The sequence below is a fragment of the Balaenoptera ricei genome, chromosome X, assembly GCF_028023285.1.
Source record: "Balaenoptera ricei isolate mBalRic1 chromosome X, mBalRic1.hap2, whole genome shotgun sequence".
In the NCBI taxonomy this organism is placed as follows: domain Eukaryota; kingdom Metazoa; phylum Chordata; class Mammalia; order Artiodactyla; family Balaenopteridae; genus Balaenoptera; species Balaenoptera ricei.
The window spans coordinates 119,584,544-119,604,803 of record NC_082660.1 but is presented as its reverse complement, the minus strand read 5'-3'; the positions used below and the strand labels follow the sequence as shown (position 1 = coordinate 119,604,803).

General features: G+C 46.1%; 1 long non-coding RNA gene across 2 annotated transcripts in view; it reads right to left on the bottom strand.

The window, feature by feature from the left end:
* The window catches only part of LOC132357828 (uncharacterized), a 30,963-nt gene extending 18,987 nt beyond the window's left edge, over nucleotides 1-11,976 (bottom strand). The window contains exons 1-3 of one of the 2 annotated variants that reach the window (XR_009500350.1): nucleotides 11,877-11,976; nucleotides 9,976-10,132; nucleotides 9,115-9,178 (exon numbers count right to left, since the gene is read on the bottom strand). This is a non-coding gene — a long non-coding RNA (uncharacterized LOC132357828). Of the gene's footprint in view, nucleotides 1-9,114; nucleotides 9,179-9,975; nucleotides 10,133-11,876 lie in introns of those variants that run through there. The other variant, XR_009500349.1, reaches the window with a different exon arrangement.
* Between the last annotated feature and the right edge of the window lie 8,284 nt (nucleotides 11,977-20,260).

Genomic DNA, 20,260 nt, shown 5'->3' with positions numbered 1-20,260 from the left:
CAGGGTTTTTTTTTTTTTTTAATCTTTTGCCCACACCAGGATCTTAGTTCCCCTACCAGGGATCAAACCCATGCCCCCTGCATTGGAAATGCAGAGTCTTAACCACTGGACCACCAGGGAAGTCCCTGTTCAGTTTTTTGGTTTTTTTGTTTGTTTGTTTGTTTAATTTATTTTTTTATATATATTGTTTATTTTTGGCTGTGTTGGGTCTTCGTTTCTGTGCGAGGGCTTTCTCCATTTGCGGCGAGCGGGGGCCACTCTTCATTGCGGTGCGTGGGCCTCCCACTATCGCGGCCTCTCTTGTTGCGGAGCACAGGCTCCAGACGCGCAGGCTCAGTAGTTGTGGCTCACGGGCCCAGTTGCTCCGCGGCATGTGGGATCTTCCCAGACCAGGGCTCGAACCCATGTCCTCTGCATGAGCAGGCAGATTCTCAACCACTGCGCCACCAGGGAAGCCCCCTGTTCAGTTTTAAATGGCTAATGTTATGTGAATTTCACTTCAAGGAATTATTTTTTTTAAATAATAATATTAAGAAAAGTCAGGCTAGAAAAGTCACAATTCTGATTCCCGGCAGAGAGGGTAGTGGTGGGAAGTGGTAGACGAGGTGGGTATAGAGTGAGAACTATTTCCTTTCCCACCCCCCGCTCCAGCACGCTCCTATTCTTGTTCCTTTCCTACTCAGCTAGGTCAAGTGTTTATTCCTACTTCCATTCCTGTCCATATCCAAGAATTGTCTGGAATTATTCTTAAGCATATTCCACTTCTCAAAGAACTGTTCATAGAAAGGCAGTTATTTGTTGGGAGCTCTTCCAAGGAACCCCAAATATCAAAGGTTTTAGGAATACGAAAAGCCAGCATGAAGATATAGGTCAGTTTAAGAAGATGGCCTTTTGAAGAAAGTCTTAAGAAAATGTTGCTGTAGCCAAGGTGATGGGTGAGCACAAAGTATTGGGTAGCCGGGCAGGGGTGTGCTAGGAAATGCTTATTGATTGACTGATTGCTTGATTGAATAAATAAAGATATTTACATAAGGGATCTCACTTCAGGGAGGCCCTATCTTGTTTTTGGTCTTTAGGCTACGTTTTGTGTCAGAGCTTTCATTCGTCCATTCTTTCACTCGACAAATATTTATTGAGCACTTCCTGTGTTCTAGGAAGCACAGTGCTAGGGGTTCATCGTCATATACATGGACAAGAGAAATTCACATACAATCGCAAACATTATTTTTAGACATAATTTCAACCTTTTATCATCTCCAAACTTTGAGCTTGACTAAGCTGATGGGCAAGACCAGGGCCAGTTATGGTGATGATGATGGTGTTGCCACAAACTGGAATATGTGGTGCAGGAAGTATGGTTAAGGGGCAACAGAGTGGAACACTTGAAAATGAGGCCAGCTAAGGAAATGGCCCTGTGACAAGGGAGGTGGAAGAGCTTGAGGGAGAGCCTAATCAATGTCTTCTTCCCATCTGCCCCGTCCTCTCTGTCCCCCTCCCCATGCCTGGACCACCTGGAGACGGTGGATTGAAACAGCATTCGCCTAGACTGCTACGGCTACGTGCACCGTGTGTGCAGCAAATGCTTTCTCTCACCCCCCAGCATAAGTCATGAGGGACTCTGTGTGAGCACTAGGTCGCCCGAAATTGAGGGGAGGCTATCCAGGCAGAACTAAGAGGGGTCTGCTTCTTGCTGCCTATGCTACAGTTAATCCATTGCCATCTGTCTTTATTTTGCTGACTCACTGCTTTCATTTGGGTTGGCAGTTCTTCTGCTGTTGGCTGCAGTCTTTAACTGTTTACAGAGGGCTGAGATGGATGGAGAATTAGGGGCTTTGCATTCATTCCCTGGATGAAATCCTACCCAGGTACTGTGGGCCTCTTGTCGAGGGCTGAGGCCAAGGCCTCTGGATTTTGATGGATGGTGGAGATTAAGTGTAGGGTAACACATCATTTAGTCTGATTGCAAGGCCAGATTTCTCCCAAGTGCTGCCAAATGAGCTGGGAGGTCATGTGAATTGTCTGCCCAAGCGCAAGGGAGCACGGTGCCTTTTAATTAGAACAAGGATGAAGGCTATTCAGGACCTTGGTCTGTCAGGGAACCTGGAGTGCTCAAATCCTATACCTCATTCAAGGTTCTCCTTAAGCTTCACCTCATTCATGGAAACGTCCGCTGTGTTAACTTCCATCCCCACACTATATCCCACCCCTCCTCCAAAATGCACTTTCCTACACTTTGAATCTCATCAGCATTTGTTTTCCATTGTGTACAGTCTTTGCTCACTCTGTCTCAGCAAGTTTGAGACATCCTTTCTTTATCACAGTGAGATATAAGCTCATCAGGATGTGAAACTCTGTAGCCTTTAGAGCTCTGAGTGTGATTCTGGGCATTACATGTTTGCAGTCTAAAACTGAGGTGACATATATATTGTCCAAACTGGGACACTTTTGAGGGTGAAGCACAGTGTTATTAATAATACTGGGATAGCAGGTGTAAACTGGCACCATCCTGAGCACACCAGTACATATCTTCATTCCTTCATCCCACCTAAAGCACTGGGTTTCTTTCTGACTTATTTTGTTCCTGCCCCAATTCCCAGGCAGGACACGTTGACACTGAAACTGAGTAGGCAGATATACCAAAACTCTCTCAACTCCCTCTACCCCAGAAATGATCAAATGCTGACAGAAAGTAACCTTAAAAGGGTTAAAACTGATATAAGCCCACTACAAACCCATGGCGTCTTATTACAAGTCATTCTATCAGATATCTTGGAAATGTTTCCACTGAATTACTGTAGATTTCAAAGGCCAACAGTGGCTTTCCCCAAGTCATCTTCTCCCAGGATCCAACCGCCATATAACAAAATGGAGGTGACTTGCTTATAAAAATTGTCCCCTTGAAAGCTTAACATTACATGGTCAAACTATTCCAGGGAGATGGCTTCTCCAAGCTGTCAATCTTGGAAAGTATTCTCTACCAATGGGACAGGATTAACAAGTAGCCTCCAGAAATCGGAGCCCTCATACACTGCTGGTGGGATAGTAAAATGGTGCAGCCACTTTGCAAAATGGTCCAGAAGTTCTCAAGCAATTAAACACAGAGTCACCATATGACCCAAGAGTTCTACTCCTAAGTACATACCCAAGAGAGTTGAAAACAAATGTCCACACAAAAACGTGTGCATGAAGGTTCATAGCAGCACTTTGCATAATAACGAAGAAGTGGAAAGCACTCAAATGTCCATCAACTGATGAATGGATAAACAAAATGTGGTATATCCTTCCAATGGAATATTATTCAGCCATAAAACTCATGAAGGACTGACACATGCTACAACACGGATGAACCTTGAAGACATTCTGCTAAGTGAAAGAAGCCAGACACAAAAGACTGCATCATATGTTTCCATGTCTATGAAATATCCAGAACAGGCTAATCCATAGAAACATAAACATTAGTGGTTGCCTAGGACTGGGAAGGGTAGGGAGTTTGGGATGGAGAGTGACAGCTAAAGGGACAGGGTTTCTTTCATCAGGGGCTTTTGAAAATGTTCTAAAAGTGACTGTAGTTACAGTTGAACAATTCTGTGACTATACTAAAAACCACTGAACTATACATTTTAAATGGATAAATTGTATGATATGTGAATCATATCTCAATAAAGCTGTTTTAAAAAGTAGCCTCCAGGCCTAAGTGGGACTCAGTACCAGCTATCCAGGCCAGACTTGGTGTTCCTTTAGTAAGAACATGGGTGCCCTCTTCCAGGCCATTCTTCTCAGTCTTCTCAGGTTGCCCAAGCACCAGCTTGGGCAAATGTCTCCTAAGGGCAGACCAAGGCGGAGAAGCCTTGTTAACACCCACAAGGCCTAGACATTTTCTTATTAGCCTTTATAGAACCATCTATCACAAAGTCACAGGGTCCAAAATTATTGGACAGGAAAGGACTTGGAGCTTATCCACTCCAGCCCTCCCTGTGGAGATGCTCAGAAAGGGGAAGTGACTTCCCAGCCCACACATTTAGTCAGTGGCAGAGCAGGAACCAGAGCTCGACACTCCTCACTCCCTCTCCAGTGTTCTTTCTCCATGGCCCCAGCTTCTCCATTGCCTCTCTTGCCCCTGCCCTACCCAAAGCAGCCCCTTTGGCCCTTCCTGCTGAAATCCAAGAGGAGTCAAGTCTGAGAATCCGAGCTCAGAATCAGGGTGAATTTACAAGTTTGGAAATATGGTACAACTATGGAAATACGGTTGACCAAAGAGCCAGTCAGGAAATGTGCAGTATAGGTCTCTCAACATCAGGATGTGGATAGAGCACAGGATCTGACCCCTGGTGCAACTAAATTTGTGGAATAATCACATGCTTCTCTTTATACTGTATTTGGCAGTATTAGAAGAGAAAAATAATATTCATCTTAGGAAAACCTTGGTAACTGCAAATTTTCTGGCAACCTTATTTCCTCTCGCTTTCTTGGAAGAAACCAAACGAAAAAGCAGCTGTACAAATTAGCCCTAACCAACAGGCCCGGGACCAAAACAAAACAAAACAAAACAAAACAAAACAAAATAAAGCCCAAAACAAATCAGGCTAAATATTTAAATCGGAATTGGAAAATATATCCAACTCTACGCCTACTGAAGCTCTTGAAACTGCTAATCTCCACTTGATTATCGACAACATCCTCTTTCCAGGAGGTCAAGACAAAGCTGGGGACAGTGTGACCTAAACTTATCAGTAGTTTTCCAAACCCCTTCATCTGCATTCGCAGATTTTTCTGATAGCCCTGTTTTATAGAGGCGAAATCATTTATCCTGCTTGTGTGAGTCAGATCAGTACCATAGTGAAAAGAAAACGTGCTGAGTAGGTCATCAGTCGTCAGACACTGTGTGCCAGGCACTGTGCTGGTGCTGGAGGAGAGGGGGAAGACGTGTTGCCTGTCCAACAGGAGCCATCCAGCCCCAAATAAGACAGATAATGGCCAAGGGCAAGGGCAAAGTTGAAGAGGTAGCGGAGTTTATATATGTTGAATAACAGGCAAGAGGACCAGTCTTTCTGGAATAGAGATTTCTTTTAAGAGAGTCATGGGATATTTGATTGAAAAAAGAAAGTCGGAGACAGATTATGAAAGCAATGTAGAGTTTTGAGGAGGTGAGCAGCCAGATGCAAACCAGGTCAGGGGAAGCTTCTCTTCACCCTCCCCTCAACACTGGGTTCGGTGTGCTCCTCTGGGCTCCCACAATCCCCTGGGCCCTGTCATAACACTTTTCACACTTTCCTGTAATTCTCTGCTCCCTTGGAGTTCTCCCCTTCAAACTGATTTTCTTGTGGGAAGAGTTTATATATCTGGTTGATGTGTATATCTCTAATGCATAGCAAAGGGTTTAACCCGTGGCCGGCACTCAGGAAATGTTTCTTGATGGGATGAGTTGGGACAGGATGGTATGTGATGGGATACAAGGTTAGATATTTGGAAGAGCCATCAGGAAGAGAAGCCCGGCGAGAGGAGATCAGTTTAGAAAGATGTTGCCCGCGTACAGATATGAGGAAATATGGCCCTGACCCCAAGCAGTAGCAATGGTGACTGAGGAGAAGGGAGGATGTCAGATGCATTTTGAAGAAAGAATGCACACGATTTGGGAAACTTATTTAACAGTGACTTGAGGAAGTAAAACAAAATGACTGTTGAACTTGAGTAGGTTCCTCAGGAAGTGGTGTGGTAGGTCCTACAGACCCTAGTAGGATTAACCAGCCCCTGCTTCCATTTTGTGGGCAATTGGTCATGGACCCAGCTCTGTATGGGGACCCTGGCCCTTCAGTTCTTTTCACATCTAGAGCGAAAGGGACTAGCCCATTGCTGAGGGGACTTTGCCCAGCTGTCTCTGTGCATGCTGTACTAAGTCCCCAGCGAGCTCGTGCTGGCCCAGTAAGACCAGGCTGCAGAGTGATGACCTGACGTTTGGTCATCTTAATCCCATGGTCTCAGCTCAGCACCCGCCACCTGGAGGTGTCAAATAAAGAAGTCCCAAACAAAGAAAAGCATCAGCCTGAGAAACAGGAGTCCTCCTTTCCTAGCCGTGCCTGTTTCGTTCCACCTCAGTCTTTCTGCAGTTCGGGAAGGGAGGGGCGAGAGAAAAACCACGGAACTTTTCGAAATCCCATTTTCCAAAAGCTAAATCACATTCATTCTGTGTCTCCTGCACAGACTGCATTAGTCTGGGTAATGTAAACACTGTGAGGCCACAGCTGTCTGCCAGCTGCAACATTGAAGCCCATTTCGGGGGGCGGGCATGAAAAAACCTGTCTGAAACTATCACAGATGAGAAGTGTTAGCTAATGAATGATCCCTGCTGAGTCCAGAACCCAGCTGAGTTATTTCAGTCCTGGGCCTTAGCAGAGATTTTTATTGGGTAACAAATCTCAAATGCAACCGGTCACCCTGTAGACCCCAGATTGGAACCCGTCCCTCAATGCCCCCAAAATGAATTCACTCCAGGGACATTCCTGGTAGTAGCTCAAGGATCTAGGCATTTGGAGTGTTGGGTGATTGCTCAAGGAAGGAGGGTACAGCACGGGTTTAATAATCACATGAGCCCCATTGGGCTCCCTGCAGCAGCGTGGACAGTGGCCTTTCCCGAGAGCAGGGCTGTCAGTGGCTCCCACCGGGACTGAGAAACAGTAGGCTTGGAGCTGGACACCACTATTTCTGCTGGGCCTCAGCCTAATCACCTGGTTCTTGCTGGCACCCTTCCTACTGTTCTCACTCCTCCTACACGGGCTCAGGTCAGGGGCAAGGCCAAGAGAGCCACCAACCAGCTCGCATGACATGAGTGCGAGGGCCCAGGTGTTTTGCGGGGCGTCGGCCTAGAGCGGGCATGCCTCATAGCCAGTGCCTCCAGCCCGCCCTGGGGTGGAAGCAGATAGCGATCATCAGCCTCCGTATGTGTGCACTGTCTCAGGGCTGTCTGCGAATTAGAGACCCACAAAAGAGAAGAAAGTGCTAAATCCAAGCCAGCGAATTTTTTGTGGTAAAATACAAATAACACAAAACTTAACCATTTTAACCATTTTAAAGTGCACGAGTCAGTGGCATTGAGTACGTTCACGACGTTGTGCAATCATCACCTCTGTCTAGTTCTGGAACATTTTCATTACCCACAAAGGAGACCCCATACCTATTAAGCAGTCATTCCCCATCCCCCGATCACCAGTTCCTGGAAACCGCTAATCTACTTTCCGTCTCTAGGGATTTACGTAATCTGGATATTTCATATAAGTGGACTCAGACAATACGTGGCCTTTTTTTGTCAAGCCAGCACTTTTTTTTAGTACCTACACGTGCTAGTTGTTGTAATAGGCATGAGGCTTCGGCCTCAGATGCACGCCAGGTAGCAGCAGCTGCTCTGTTTTTGGCATGCAGTACTTAGCTCACCCAAGACACGTGCTGGGTGATTTATTTACACCGTCCCGTTTAATCCTCACAACTCTCTCGAGCAGGTAATAGTAATGTCCCATTTTAAAGGTGAGTAGTCTGGGGCTCGGAGAAATTGAGTGACTTAGGCAAGGTCACACTAGTAGTTAAGATTCCAACTTAAGCCCTCCCCTTATTTATCACATATTTAGCCTGACTTTGAGCCAATCTGCTTAGTTAGAGCCAACCTACTGCCTTTGTGGTAGGTGCTGCCTGCCCCATCTTGCCTGCCTCTAAGACCCCATAGGCAGGGGAATAATCTCATGAGGCCCTTGTTAAAATACCCCCCGTGCTGCCAGGGATAGGAGCCTGGCATGAGTGCCCTTAGTGTTCACATGCCCTTGGGCATACCCAGAGTTTTCTTTAGTTCCCAGAGCACTGACTATAACCCCACCCCTTTCCCTCCTACTCATGAGAGCATATGGGAATATTACTGACAGTTATTTATAAAGAACCCCTTGAATCTGCTTGAGTTTATTTTCTTAAGTAAATCATACACACGCTTTGGTATTTGATTATTAGAAACAAATACTAACTGATTGTCAGACACCAGAGCGTCCTAACATCAAAGATGAGAACCTTTTCCAAAGGTTTTTTTCTGAAGACTTTCTCCTTCATGGCCCATCTAGAGGCTCCAGAGAGGTGTAACTCAGCTCAGCCAAATTCCCCCTGGGGACTGAAGATCTGATTGTTTCAAACAAAGGTCTGGGGTGGCCTTCGTGGGGCAGCCTTGAAGGCTGTGCACCTGATGTCTGGACTTTTGAACATGACTCTGGCTGCATCTGACAGGGACTCTCACGCCCAACCATGTATGCAAGAGATAGCCAGGGCCTGACCCAAGTTTGGCAGCCAAAGTTGGGGAAAAGGGAAAGGAAAATGGGCGTTGTCCCACTGTTTTCTAGACTCCAGGATGTATGTTTCAAAGCTCCACCAATGGGAGTGGCACTCCGGAAAGTCCAATGGAACTAAAAGAGACAAATATTGATTCTTGACAGTCAGCTTCTATAATAATAATAACGGTACTGCCTGAATTCAAATAAGCAGAACAGATGTTCCTCATGTGTTATGAGTTGAAAATCATTCCTTCATGTGGGATCAGTTAAAATCAAGCTTGAGACTTAGTGTATGTTTAATATTAAAATTCTCAATAAAAAGACTTTGGAGGCAAAATCCAAGTGAGGGCATGCTAAAATCATCTGGGCAAATAATCAACCATTCAGCATTTGCCTGGAAGGTATCAAGGGATGTAAGCGTGGGAGGATGGCGATCCTGGGAACAGAGGTGGTGATGAGAGAAACGTCCTTTGCCATCAGATCTGACCAGAGGTCAGCGTGTTCGGTTCTTATCAGCGTAAGTGGGGCTTACGGCTTGCTGCTGGGGTGAGCCCCAGAGAAAAGGAAAAACCAATTTTTTTGACGTTTCATATACAATAGAAGAATTTTCGAAAGATGGGCGCTTAGAAATATACGAAACTGTCCCAGTCGCTGGCATGGGGATAATGAGAGAACTTCAGCCGTAGTCACTGCCTCCAGGACCCCATCCACACCATAGAAGAACTTAACATCCGAGCTGGCAGACACGCTAGGAACCCGGACCCAACACCCTCATCTTGCTGGCAAGGAGACAGGTACAGGAGTCTCTTTGATGCGCCCAAGGTCACACAGTGAATTGGCCCCCAGGCAGAGCTGAGACGTGACTCCGCTCTGGGAGCCCACTTGAAAGAGAAGGAATTCAAAATGGAATATAAAAACATGATTGCCTTTTCACAATAATGGCATAAAATTAGGATTCTACCAGAAAAAAAAAAAAAAACAACAACAGAACTGGCATGCCCTTTCATTCCACAGCACCAGCTAACAGCCCCTTTGGTTTTAAAGAATTAGTGGAGTAAAATAGTCACCTGATCCCAAAGAAGAGAAACACAAAACAGGCAGCCATAAAGAAAGACTTAATGAAGCCAGGAAAAGGCCGAAGTCACTGGGAGGCTGCCCTACATGGGCAGGCAGGAAAGATTAGAGCAAAATAGTCGGGGAAGATGAAGGCATAGACAGGATGTCATATGATCAAAGTTTATAGAGAAACTCCAGAAGGCCATGGATCCAAGGGACTTAGACACGTCCTCCAGATTCTGGAGTACAAGAGAGGCAGCTTTCGTAGTGCATACCAGGAAAAATAGACAAACAAAGGCAGCCTTACTGTACACAATGGGTACTAGATACCCAGTAAAAGTGAAGGAAATGTACAAACCTTCTTCACCCAAAAGGTGTTATAAAGTTACAAAGCATTTCTCAAAGAACTTCAAATAAACCAATTCCTGGTTTAATAATAATAATAACACTACCATTTATTGAGTGCTTACTATGTGCCAGGCACCATGCTGAGCTCTTCACATGCTTTTCTCATTTCTTCCTCACAACCACCCTGTGACTACTTTTCGGATGAGGAAGCTGAGACTCAGAGAGGTTAATTCATTTGCCCTAAGTCACACAGCTAGTCAGTGGTGGAACCTACCTTCAAATCCAGGTCTCCATTCCAGAGCATGGAAACACTCCACCACCCTGCCTCTGTCATTGCGATGGCTTGGTTGCTTGGGACTCTCCCTCTGGCAGTAGAGATCTGACAGAAATGATGTTCTAGAATGTTCATTCCAGTTGGTGGGAAAGATGAACTGGAAAGAGAAACCCTGGGATTAGGGAACCAGTTAGAAGGCTGAACCAATGAAAGGGGAGGAAAAGCAAGGAAGGGCTCAGTGAAATCACTGGGAGGAGGAGGGACAGACTCTAAAGACATATGGGATCCGACTGTACCGAACTTTGCTTGTTTCCTTTAGGACATCATGGAGATCTTTCTGTGACCATACATGTAGATCTGTCGTGCCCTTTTTGTGACTGCTCAGGGTTCCATTTTGTGGGAGCACCACTATTACAAACAGTTTCGGTGAACACTCTGGATGTACATACATCTTTGCATCCTGGTATATATGCGGGATCAATTCCAAGCGATAGAATTTCCAGGCCAAAAGAAGCACATTTGAAATGGTGATAGACTTTTTTGAAAAGATTTTCAGAGTTGAGATGATTAATATTTTAAACTAGGGATGAGGGAAAACCTTCCTTGGTAGTGTTAGGGAATGATATAGCAGAAATAAATGGATTGGTTGCCATTCAATAGTATAATCAAAGAGCACAGGGCCTTCCATACCTTTCTAAACCACATGAACGCCCGTGTTGTCGCAGCTAGTGACAGGAAGAAAGGGAACAGAAGGCATGGTAACCCTTTGGGAACCATTTTCAAATGTTGGAGATCTGGTAACTCATCTCTCTTCATTACTTAATTTCAAAGGAAGAGGAACTAGGCCGGCGTGTGGAACAGGATGGCTGTGGCCATTTATTTAATAGAGCAGACAGCCTTGCAAGAGGCTCCCAGAAGGAAGGCTGGCAAACTGAAAGGAGAGAAGTTTTCAGACATCATAGCAACTTGACTTTATTTGTAGCTTCGAGAATATTGGCCATTGTTTTCAGACAGGGAATCTAAATAACTTCTTAAAAGTAGCACCCAAAGGGAAGGGAAGGTGAACTCGAGGATTATTATCAAGTATCATCATAGTCTGGCCCCCCAGGTAACACTTTGATACACTGCTATTAAAGTCAGTTCCTTTTGGTAAATCCCCAGCACTAACCAAAAAGCTGCCTGATCGTGGGCACCATGGCCCAATGAAGAAGGAGGAAGTGGACAGGGAAAGGAAGTAGCTGGGTGCTAGCTAGCTCTCTCCCCCCCAGATACACAAGCTGCAACAGTCAAATGCAAGAAGCTTTTAGGGAGAGACCTATGCATGGAGACAATAGGAGTGCTTTTTAAATTTCCACAGAATGGACTAGTAAGCAGAATACCAGCATTTTATTCATCCACTCAAGAAATATTTATTGAGCATCTACTATGTGCCAGGCACTATGATAGGCATTTGGGAGTACATTGTTGAACAAAATAAAGGTGGCCCCTGCCTTCATGGAGCTTACTGTGTCAGAGGAGAGATGAGTAATAAGCAAGCCAACACACAAATAAAGACATGGTTATGAATGGTAATGAGTGCTTTGAGCAGGAGAAAAATAGGTTCTGGGAAAGAGAAAATTCAGTGGGGGCCCAGGCTGAGGAGTCAGGACGGCCTCGCCAAGGTAGCCTAACATTTAGAGTGAGTCCTGAGTTGTGGGGGGGGGGGGGGTGGGCAGTCACTTAAAGAGCCGGGGGAGAGACTTTAAGGCCGAGGGAGACATGTGAAAGGACTTTGGGGAATCAGATTCTTAGAGCAGCTGGGCAGGCAGGAGGCTACCTGGGAGATGCCCCCCGACTGGGCAAACCGAAGTGCTCTAAGCCTTGTGGTGGCTCCGGGGCCCAGGTGGGTTGCAAAGACCAACCTGGAAGTCGCCCAGCGAGGATCCATGGTGACAGCCTGCTTGGAGGTCCAGACAGTGAGCTTCCAAAGGATTCCTAGCCTTCCCAGCCTCAGGGAATCACGTCCCAGGGACGGAATCACGTTCCGTCTCTGCTCATTGCCTGCCATTAGCGGGGGACGCCTGCTTGCCAGAGAGCTGTGCCTCACCTTGCTGGGGGTTAACGACGGAGGCAGCTCTGGCCTTCAGGAAAAGTGCGAGCAGCCACGGGGAGCGAGAGCCGGGGAAGCAGCCCCTGCCAACAACTTCCGCTCCTCCCCCTCCCTTCGGCGCGGCTGCCCAAGGAGCCCCCCCCGGTGACTGTTTATGGTGATCTGTTTGTTTCGCAACTGACAAAGAAGGAGGGAGCCCTTTCTGACATTTTTGCCCAGAGGCCCCAGATTTCTCAAGTATGAAACTGCCAAATACGCAACTTTGGGTGGATATTTGGCTGAATCACTTTGAAGGGCCTGTCAGTGCCTAAAATGGAAATTGTTAGAAAGCAGAGGAGGATGGCTGCCAGCAACCATGAAATGGTAATGACCAAATCATTGATTTTTGTAATGAAATGTCATCCCCTAACACTACAAAGGCTGGGTTTTTTTTTTTTTTCTAGCTTAGAAGTACTGACTACCTATTAGAAATCTTCAGAAGTGACTGTGTGTACCATGCACGCATACGTATGTGCCCCTGTCCCTCTCCCAACCTCTGTCTTCCCTCCCACACCAAACTTCCTCCATGTTCCTGGAGCCCAGCTGCAACCTGGGAGGAATTAAGAGGTTGGCTGATGGTGAAAGGTAATCGGGCTTTAGCCACCCTATAAAATGAAGGGGAGTTCGTTTGGTTATTCATAAGGTAAAGTTGTGTGCGGCCAACTTTACCATGTGGGAAAGTCAGTAGGCTGTAATAGACTACACCCCAACACATGATGTGGGTCTCTTAACCGTCTGTCCCCAGCCTAGCTATAGCTGCACCTAGGAGACAGGACACTTCATAAGGTTTTATTGTATGTAAAACTCGGTAGCAGGCAAATTAGGCCAAATCTCCAATTCTGTACCTTTTATTTTTAAACTCTGGTGCTTTTTTCTTTTTTGAGTTTAGGAGGAAGAGACTGGAAAGTACCTTGTGGGTTAACACTGGGGAATGGAAGAAGATCTACTGTTTCTTTGAAAACAGCCATTAAGATACCATTCCCTTGGGCCAATTCCTGGGCGGCTTTAACCAAAGACTAAGCCTCAGGTCCTTTCTGTTTTTCTACATTGACTCCTGTGTCAGGATCAGTGAAATTTTATACGGTCATAAAATTTATTTTAAAATAATACTTCACAAGCCTTTTGGCTTGAAAAATATTTCAATAATGTCTGCACATTCAATATGGAAAAGTAAGATGGTTCCATTGAGCTCTCATTATAATAGGCTTTGAGAGGTATCCTTGGATCACAGTCATCAGTCCAAACTTTTTGATCAGCTGCTTTTTCAGCAGAAGTGGTTTTCCCCAAAGCCGCTTGTGATTGTCACTGTGGGATCCATTTTGTAAGCCGGTCTGGTGTTAAGACAGGTAATAGGGCCATTGCTGTTCAGCCATGGACCACGGCCATCTGAATGTGGCAGTGGCTTTGTGTCTCACTGCACGTGAAGCCCACCGCATGGCACCCCTGTTATGCCAGGAGCTGGGGCAGTGCACAGGAAGAAGAGGCTCTGGTGTGGGTGAATCCCTCCTTCCGATTTCCTTGTAGGGAAAGGAAGGGAAATTATAAAGTAGGCCAACTCTGTCATTTCTGTTCCTTTCCCAACCTTCGAAGCTCCCTCTAACCCTCAGTCCCCATGTACCTAATCCCACTTTCTCATCTTCAGCTTCCCCATCTGTAACATGAAGGACTTCGACTAGACAAGCTGTAAATTCTCCCCAAACTCTGACATTTGACAAATCTCATGGACTTATCAGCACAGAGCAACGTGGCCATTTTCCAACACTTTCTTTAGTTTGGGGAAACCCATTTTATATAGTGTTCTTTCCCTACGTTACTCTTTTAAGAGGAAAACACGACCCATTTCCAGTGTCGTAAAGTCAACATTTGGCAGCTGTGCCTGAGAAAGCTTTTTTCTCTGTAGAAGGGGCACAGAATGCCATGGAAACGAGGGCAGGCCCCTGCGCCTGACAAGGGATGCAGGCGCGTGAGGCAGGCGGGGCAAGCTGTCCTCACGGGAGCCAGAAACATGGGTACCAGCTCAGTTCTCCGATTGTGCTGGTCCCACCTCCGAGCCAGCCGTCCTGGGTTAGAATAGCAGCTCTCCCGTTTACTAGCTATTTAACCTCGATTCAGTTAACTAACCTCTATGTGGCGCAGTTTCCTAATCTGTAAAATATGATTAATCATCATACTGTTGTGAGGATTAAATGAGATCAGATAAACACGTTAAAGTGCTTAGAACAATGTCCAACGCATACATATTAAGTGTTCAGTAAATGTCAGCCATTTTCATCACTGGCTGTCCATGTCCAGGTATGGATCCAGGAGTGGCGAGGGTCACATAACACAGAGCTATCCTTTCTCGTGTGTCATGTGTCTCTGTGGTCTAGGTCAACTTGTGTGAGGTGTCTGGTCTGGATGAGGTGACTTCCTTCAACAGAGCTAACTGCCTCCTGGATAGTTAGTCTACCCCAGTCTTAGTCTCTCTAGGTTCCCAAGTCGGTGATAATGACCAAAAGGGTGGGAAACTATCCCATGAGAGGGAAAGTGTGGTCATTTAAACCAAAGCAGTTGTCTCCCCTGGTTGCGGAGGACTTAACAGAACTCTGACTTGAAGGCCCTTGGAGTTGACAAAGGATCTTTAGAAAAGAATGTTCCCTGGGGGTAGTCCATGCCTACAGAGGCCCAAGCAAGAGAAAACAGATGGTGGTTGGACCCAGGGAAGAGATTTTTACCACAGAAGGATAAAATACTGGGCCAGATTCCCAAAACAGGTTATGTAGTGTCTTTCCCTGGTAAATTGGGGAAAGAATGGCTGGCCAACTGTCCTAGATTGTCTCATAGACGATTCGAGCAGGAAGAGCCCTTAGAGGTCATTTTATCCAAGCCTTGATTTTAAGGGTGAGAATGTTAAGACCCAGAGAGAGGGGACAATTGCCCTATAGTCAGATAGCTAATTATTAGCAGACCCAGGATTTAAATCCTAGGCCGAAAGCTTAGGCCACTGCACCATACTGCTCTCTTAAGCCACTCAAACTATTGTCCCTCCTAGTTCTGGAATGCTCTGGAGTACCAACATACTAAAGAGTAATTGAGGCCCACCCAGAAGGACTCAAAGGCATTGAGCAGTGCCCAACTTGCAAGTCCTCCAATGTATCCATCTGATTTTGGAGCTCCGGCTGTCAAAGTGTTTCAGCCAAGCCTCCTCAGCTGACTAACTGGTCTTCTTAGCTTACCATTTGAAAGCAGCTGTGGTTAAAGCAGAGCTTGCTGACTCAGCCCATGTAGTAAGGATGACTAAACACAAGAATTTCCTGTGGAGGGGCATGGGGGATGAAAAATATCTTTCAAATGCATTTGTTTCAGGGAACCATTCTGATCATTCAGGAGCTGGCCCACCGTGGGCCCATGAGAAAAAGCCGCAGGCTGTCCCTGCTCAGCACCAAGGCAGGGCTTGCAGATGTTTCCTTTCTTTTCTGCTAAACAGCACCGTGGCTGTCTCAGCACCATTTTGGTCTGGCCAGCATTTGCACAGAGCTTCATCTGCCAACTGGTACAGCCCAAAGCCAAGGGGAGCGGATGTCTCCCCTGACCGGAGGGGCCTTTCCCCTGCTCAGAGGCCTTCCCCCAGGGGTGAATGGGGCTGATCTGCTTTATCTCAAGGCAGCTTCAGTTCTGAGCCCACCTTGAACTCGAACGAGAGGATCATTTATGCTGACTGATCAGAAAGCAGTGCGGGCTGGCTTCCATCTCCAGGGCGCACTCTGGGGAGTTTGCAGTCCGGAGTCGAGTCATCATTTTCAGGTCTGAATACCACACAGACACTGGACAACTTTAGGAAACGAACGTTGACCTCCAGTTGGATTGCTCACCAGCTTAAGGCATTAATTCAGCGAAAGTAAAATGTGGATAAATATTTCAAGGCTCTTGGCTGGGAAGGAGGCTGCCTTGCTCAATTAGAAAGCTGGAGGCACCTGGTGCATTTGGGGGGCGACACGTTTTTACAACTTGCAAATTAGAAAAGGGGGGCAGGGAAAGAGGGAGCGTGAACGCACTCAGCCATCTTCCGGAAGCCATATACCAAGCCAACAGTTCCGACATAGAGGAGTCAAGTCCAAGGGGCCTGCCTCACCCTCTCCCCATCCCCTCCCCATCCCACCCACCCAGGCACAAGGAGGAAACAGGACCAACTGCCTTACAGGTCTCAAAGAAGGTTGAGGATTTATTTTTCAGAAGTGAGTAACAATTTCTTATTCCAATGGAGGGAGGGATGTTCTGGGACCGCCAATATGGAGTAACAGAAGGAATCTGGTCTTGGGGGAGGGGGGGAGGGGGAGGGGAGGGGGAGGGGAGGGGGAGGGGGAAGAGAGAGGGCGTCCCAGTTCCTTGCCACCTAGCAGTGTGAGCTTGGAAGTGTTATTTCACTTTTCTAAGCCCGTTTCTGATTCTGTAAGCACTTATTTAAGCTACATATAGTGCCTGGTAATAATACGGCCTCTAAAGGTTTAGTGAATGAAAGAGAAGGAGGGAGAGGGCAAGAGAGCGAAGGAGAGCATGACAGAACAATAAGGATCTGTGTAGCCCATGGAGTTGGTTTGAAACTTAAATGAAATAACGGTTATGAATTCTTCTGCTTGTCTAACACTTTACAGTTAACGAAGTATTTATATACACCCTATCTTAGTTGAATCTTACAAGACGTCTGTGAGAGAAGCAGGGTAAGAATTGTTGTGTGTCTGATAGAGGGACGTGAGGCTCAGAGAGGCAGGGAGGCAAGATATGAAGGAACTAGGGCTCTCAATCCAGTGCTCCTTCGAACATACTATACAACCCCTTATTTTCAAAGAAAAAGGTTTTTAAAGGAGAAAGTGCTACCAGATCAATGCATCAGATCTTTGCCTTGCAACTAAGCACCCTTTGTATGAGGGTTCAAACACTGGAGGTGGATGCAGAAGAAGAAATATCAGTCCATGACTAACAATGATATTCAAGATTATAGTAAGACCTTGTCTACTCAAAACACAAGAAGCCAGGGGGAAATGGCCTTGGAATGACTTGGGCTGGGATTATCTGATATTTTTGTAAAAGAACAATAGGGCCTCTGGTTGGCAGGGAACTAACGGTTGCTATTTGGAACAACATGGGCCAGTGTAGGGAGGTTGACTGTGGCCTCAGGTGAGCGAGCCAATATATACTTAGTCTGTCCCCATCAGGTACCTGGCCTCTCACAAAGCCATCAGCAGCTGAGCGGGGATGGACTTGTGGTCTGAGACTTCTCCAGGTTTACGTGGGTCTTAGAACCTTTGACTCATATGCTGAATGGGGCTGTTCAGGTCATAGAGTCCAATCCCCATCTGATGAAGACATTTCTGTCTACTGAGTAGCTGCCCACCTTCCAGTGACAAAAAAACTTACTACCACTCTATGTGTGGTTTCTAGCTCTGAGTTCTGGCCAGTTCTGATGATGGCCATCTGTGCCACTGATATTTCTAACTGCATTTCTAGGGGAACACAGAGATGTTGATTGCAAATGCACCTCATGCAGGCAATTAGACATGTTCCTAAAACATTATATGAAAACAAAATTTTCACAAAGCAAATCCTGGTTTATGTGCCCTAGGTTGGTTTGTGATTTAAAGGAATCATTGTTTCTGAATTTATCACTTTTTAAAACATAAAATTATGTTTGCTTAAAGCAGGAGTTTTTAACTTGGGGTCTGTAGTTCTTGAATGAGATACAGAAAACTAGGTGAATTTTTCTGAAAACTATCTGCAAAAATGTGTATTTGCATTTATACGTTTTTCTGAGAAGAAGGTCTACAGTTTTCTCAGATTCTCAAAGGGCTCCACCCACAAAAAGGTTAAGAATGGGAGCCGGGAATGAGAATCCAGACTTAAATGGTCAGAGTCTGGGCTGCGATGAGGCCACGCAACCCAGAAAGGAGAACGATGCAAGAGAGCGTGCCGGTCCCTGGAACCTTTGCCTAGAGCAGCACAGAGACTTTCCTCTCTGTATGGAGCAAACTGATCTGGGGTCTTTACATTTCTCTAGCATGAGTGATGCCTCCTTCATACAGGAGCACGTGGCCGGCCAGCTTTAAGATAGTAGCGTGGACATATCTACACTACCAAATGCAAAATAGACAGCTAGTGGGGAGCAGCCGCATAGCACAGGGAGATCAGCTCGGTGCTTTGTGACCACCTAGAGGGGTGGGATGGGGAGGGTGAGAGGGAGGGAGACGCAAGAGGGAAGAGATATGGGAACATATGTATATGTATAACTGATTCACTTTGTTATAAAGCAGAAACTAACACACCAGTGTAAAGCAATTATACTCCAATAAAGATGTATAAAAAAAATTTAAAATGGTACTGATGAACCTAGGGGCAGGACAGGAATAAAGACGTAGACGTAGAGAATGGACTTGAGGATATGGGGAGGGGGAAGGGTAAGCTGGGACGAAGTGAGAGAGTAGCATGGACATATATACACTACCAAATGTAAAATAGCTAGCTGGTGGGAAGCAGCCGCATAGCACAGGGAGATCAGCTCGGTGCTTTGTGACCACCTAGAGGTTTGCGATGGGGAGGATGGAGGGAGACGCAAGAGGGAGGGGATATGGGGATATATGTATATGTATAGCTGATACACTTTGTTATAAAGCAGAAACTAACACACCACTGTAAAGCAATTATACTCCAATAACGATGTTAAAAAAAAAAAAAAAAGACAACCAGGCAAAATCACTTGCAAAGGAGAGAAACCGAGAGGTGATTCTTCATGTTGAGAAATGATTCTTTCCCAAAGAACGTGCAGAGAGTGCCTTGACTTAGACCCTCCCCGAAGTTTAGAATGCTTTCAGATTAGAATACTTAGGCTTTTTTGAATTGAGGATGAACAGAGTCAGAAATTATATCGAAAAGATTTGTTTAAATAGCTTAAAAGAGTAAAAAGGAGGGAGAAAAATAAAAACAGCCAAATGTTCCCAGTTGTCCTTCCTTGTGATACATGGGAACCATATAAAACTTACACCTTCTGAAAATAATACTAAAAGCTATAGTAATTTAGTAAGATGAAATATATGAGGAATAACCAGTAATAATAATAATAGTCAACATGTATTGAGGGCTTGCTAAGTATGACATATTACTAAACAACTTAAAATAAAAAAGACAGGGACTTCCCTGGTGGCGCAGTGGTTGGGGGTCCGCCTGCCGGGGCAGGGGACACGGGTTCGAGCCCTGGTCCAGAGGCATCCCACATGCCGCGGAGCAACTGGGCCTGTGCGCCACAACTACTGAGCCTGCGCTCTGGAGCCTGCCGGCCACGGCTGCTGAGCCCACATGCCTGGAGCCCATGCTCCACAGCAGGGGAGGCCACCGTGGTGAGAGGCCCGCGCACCGCGACGAGGGGTGGCCCCAGCTCACCGCAACTGGAGAGAGCCTGCGCGCAGCAATGAAGACCCAGCGCAGCCAAAAGTGAATAAATAAATAAATAAAATTTAAAAAAAAAAATAAAAAAGACATATCACTAAAACAATTATCCTGTTTAATCTTCACAACAGTCTTTTGAGGTATTTTTTACTATTCCCCCCATTTCATAGATGAGGAAAATGAGGCTTTTAGAGAAGTTAACTAAATTGCACGATATCGAAAGAAAGAAAGAAAGAAGAAAAGAAAAGAAAAGGGATAGGAAAGGAACTCCCTTAAGTTATGTGCAGGGTAGCGCCCTGTGTCCTGGGAGGCTTTGGAGGGTGGGATGACAAAACACCTGGACAATCCCCCTCCTCAGCCTCTGCCCGGGCTTCTACTTGATGTAACAGGTCTTGTGAAGCTTTTCCGATGGAAAACCGCCTCTGTCAGCCTGCGCAGATTGGTCAAGACCCTAGTCCGGCGGTGAACCGGTTTTTTTGACATTTCAGCATGAAAGGTACAGAAGCGAGGTCTGCAAAGAGCGCTCAGGACTCAGTTCCCTGGGTTGCCCTGAGAATTTCTTTCTCAGATTCGAGCATTTTCCTTGGGGGAGAAAACCCAGGGCTGTGAAGTGGTTCTTCACTCCTGTTCTGGACGCCCGGTGAGGGGTGGTGAGTGGGAGACCCTTCTGAGTATCACGTTGGCTGGAGCTCTGAAGCACCGCTTCTACCTGCCGCGTGTGCCTGAGAGGCCAAGCCTGGCTCG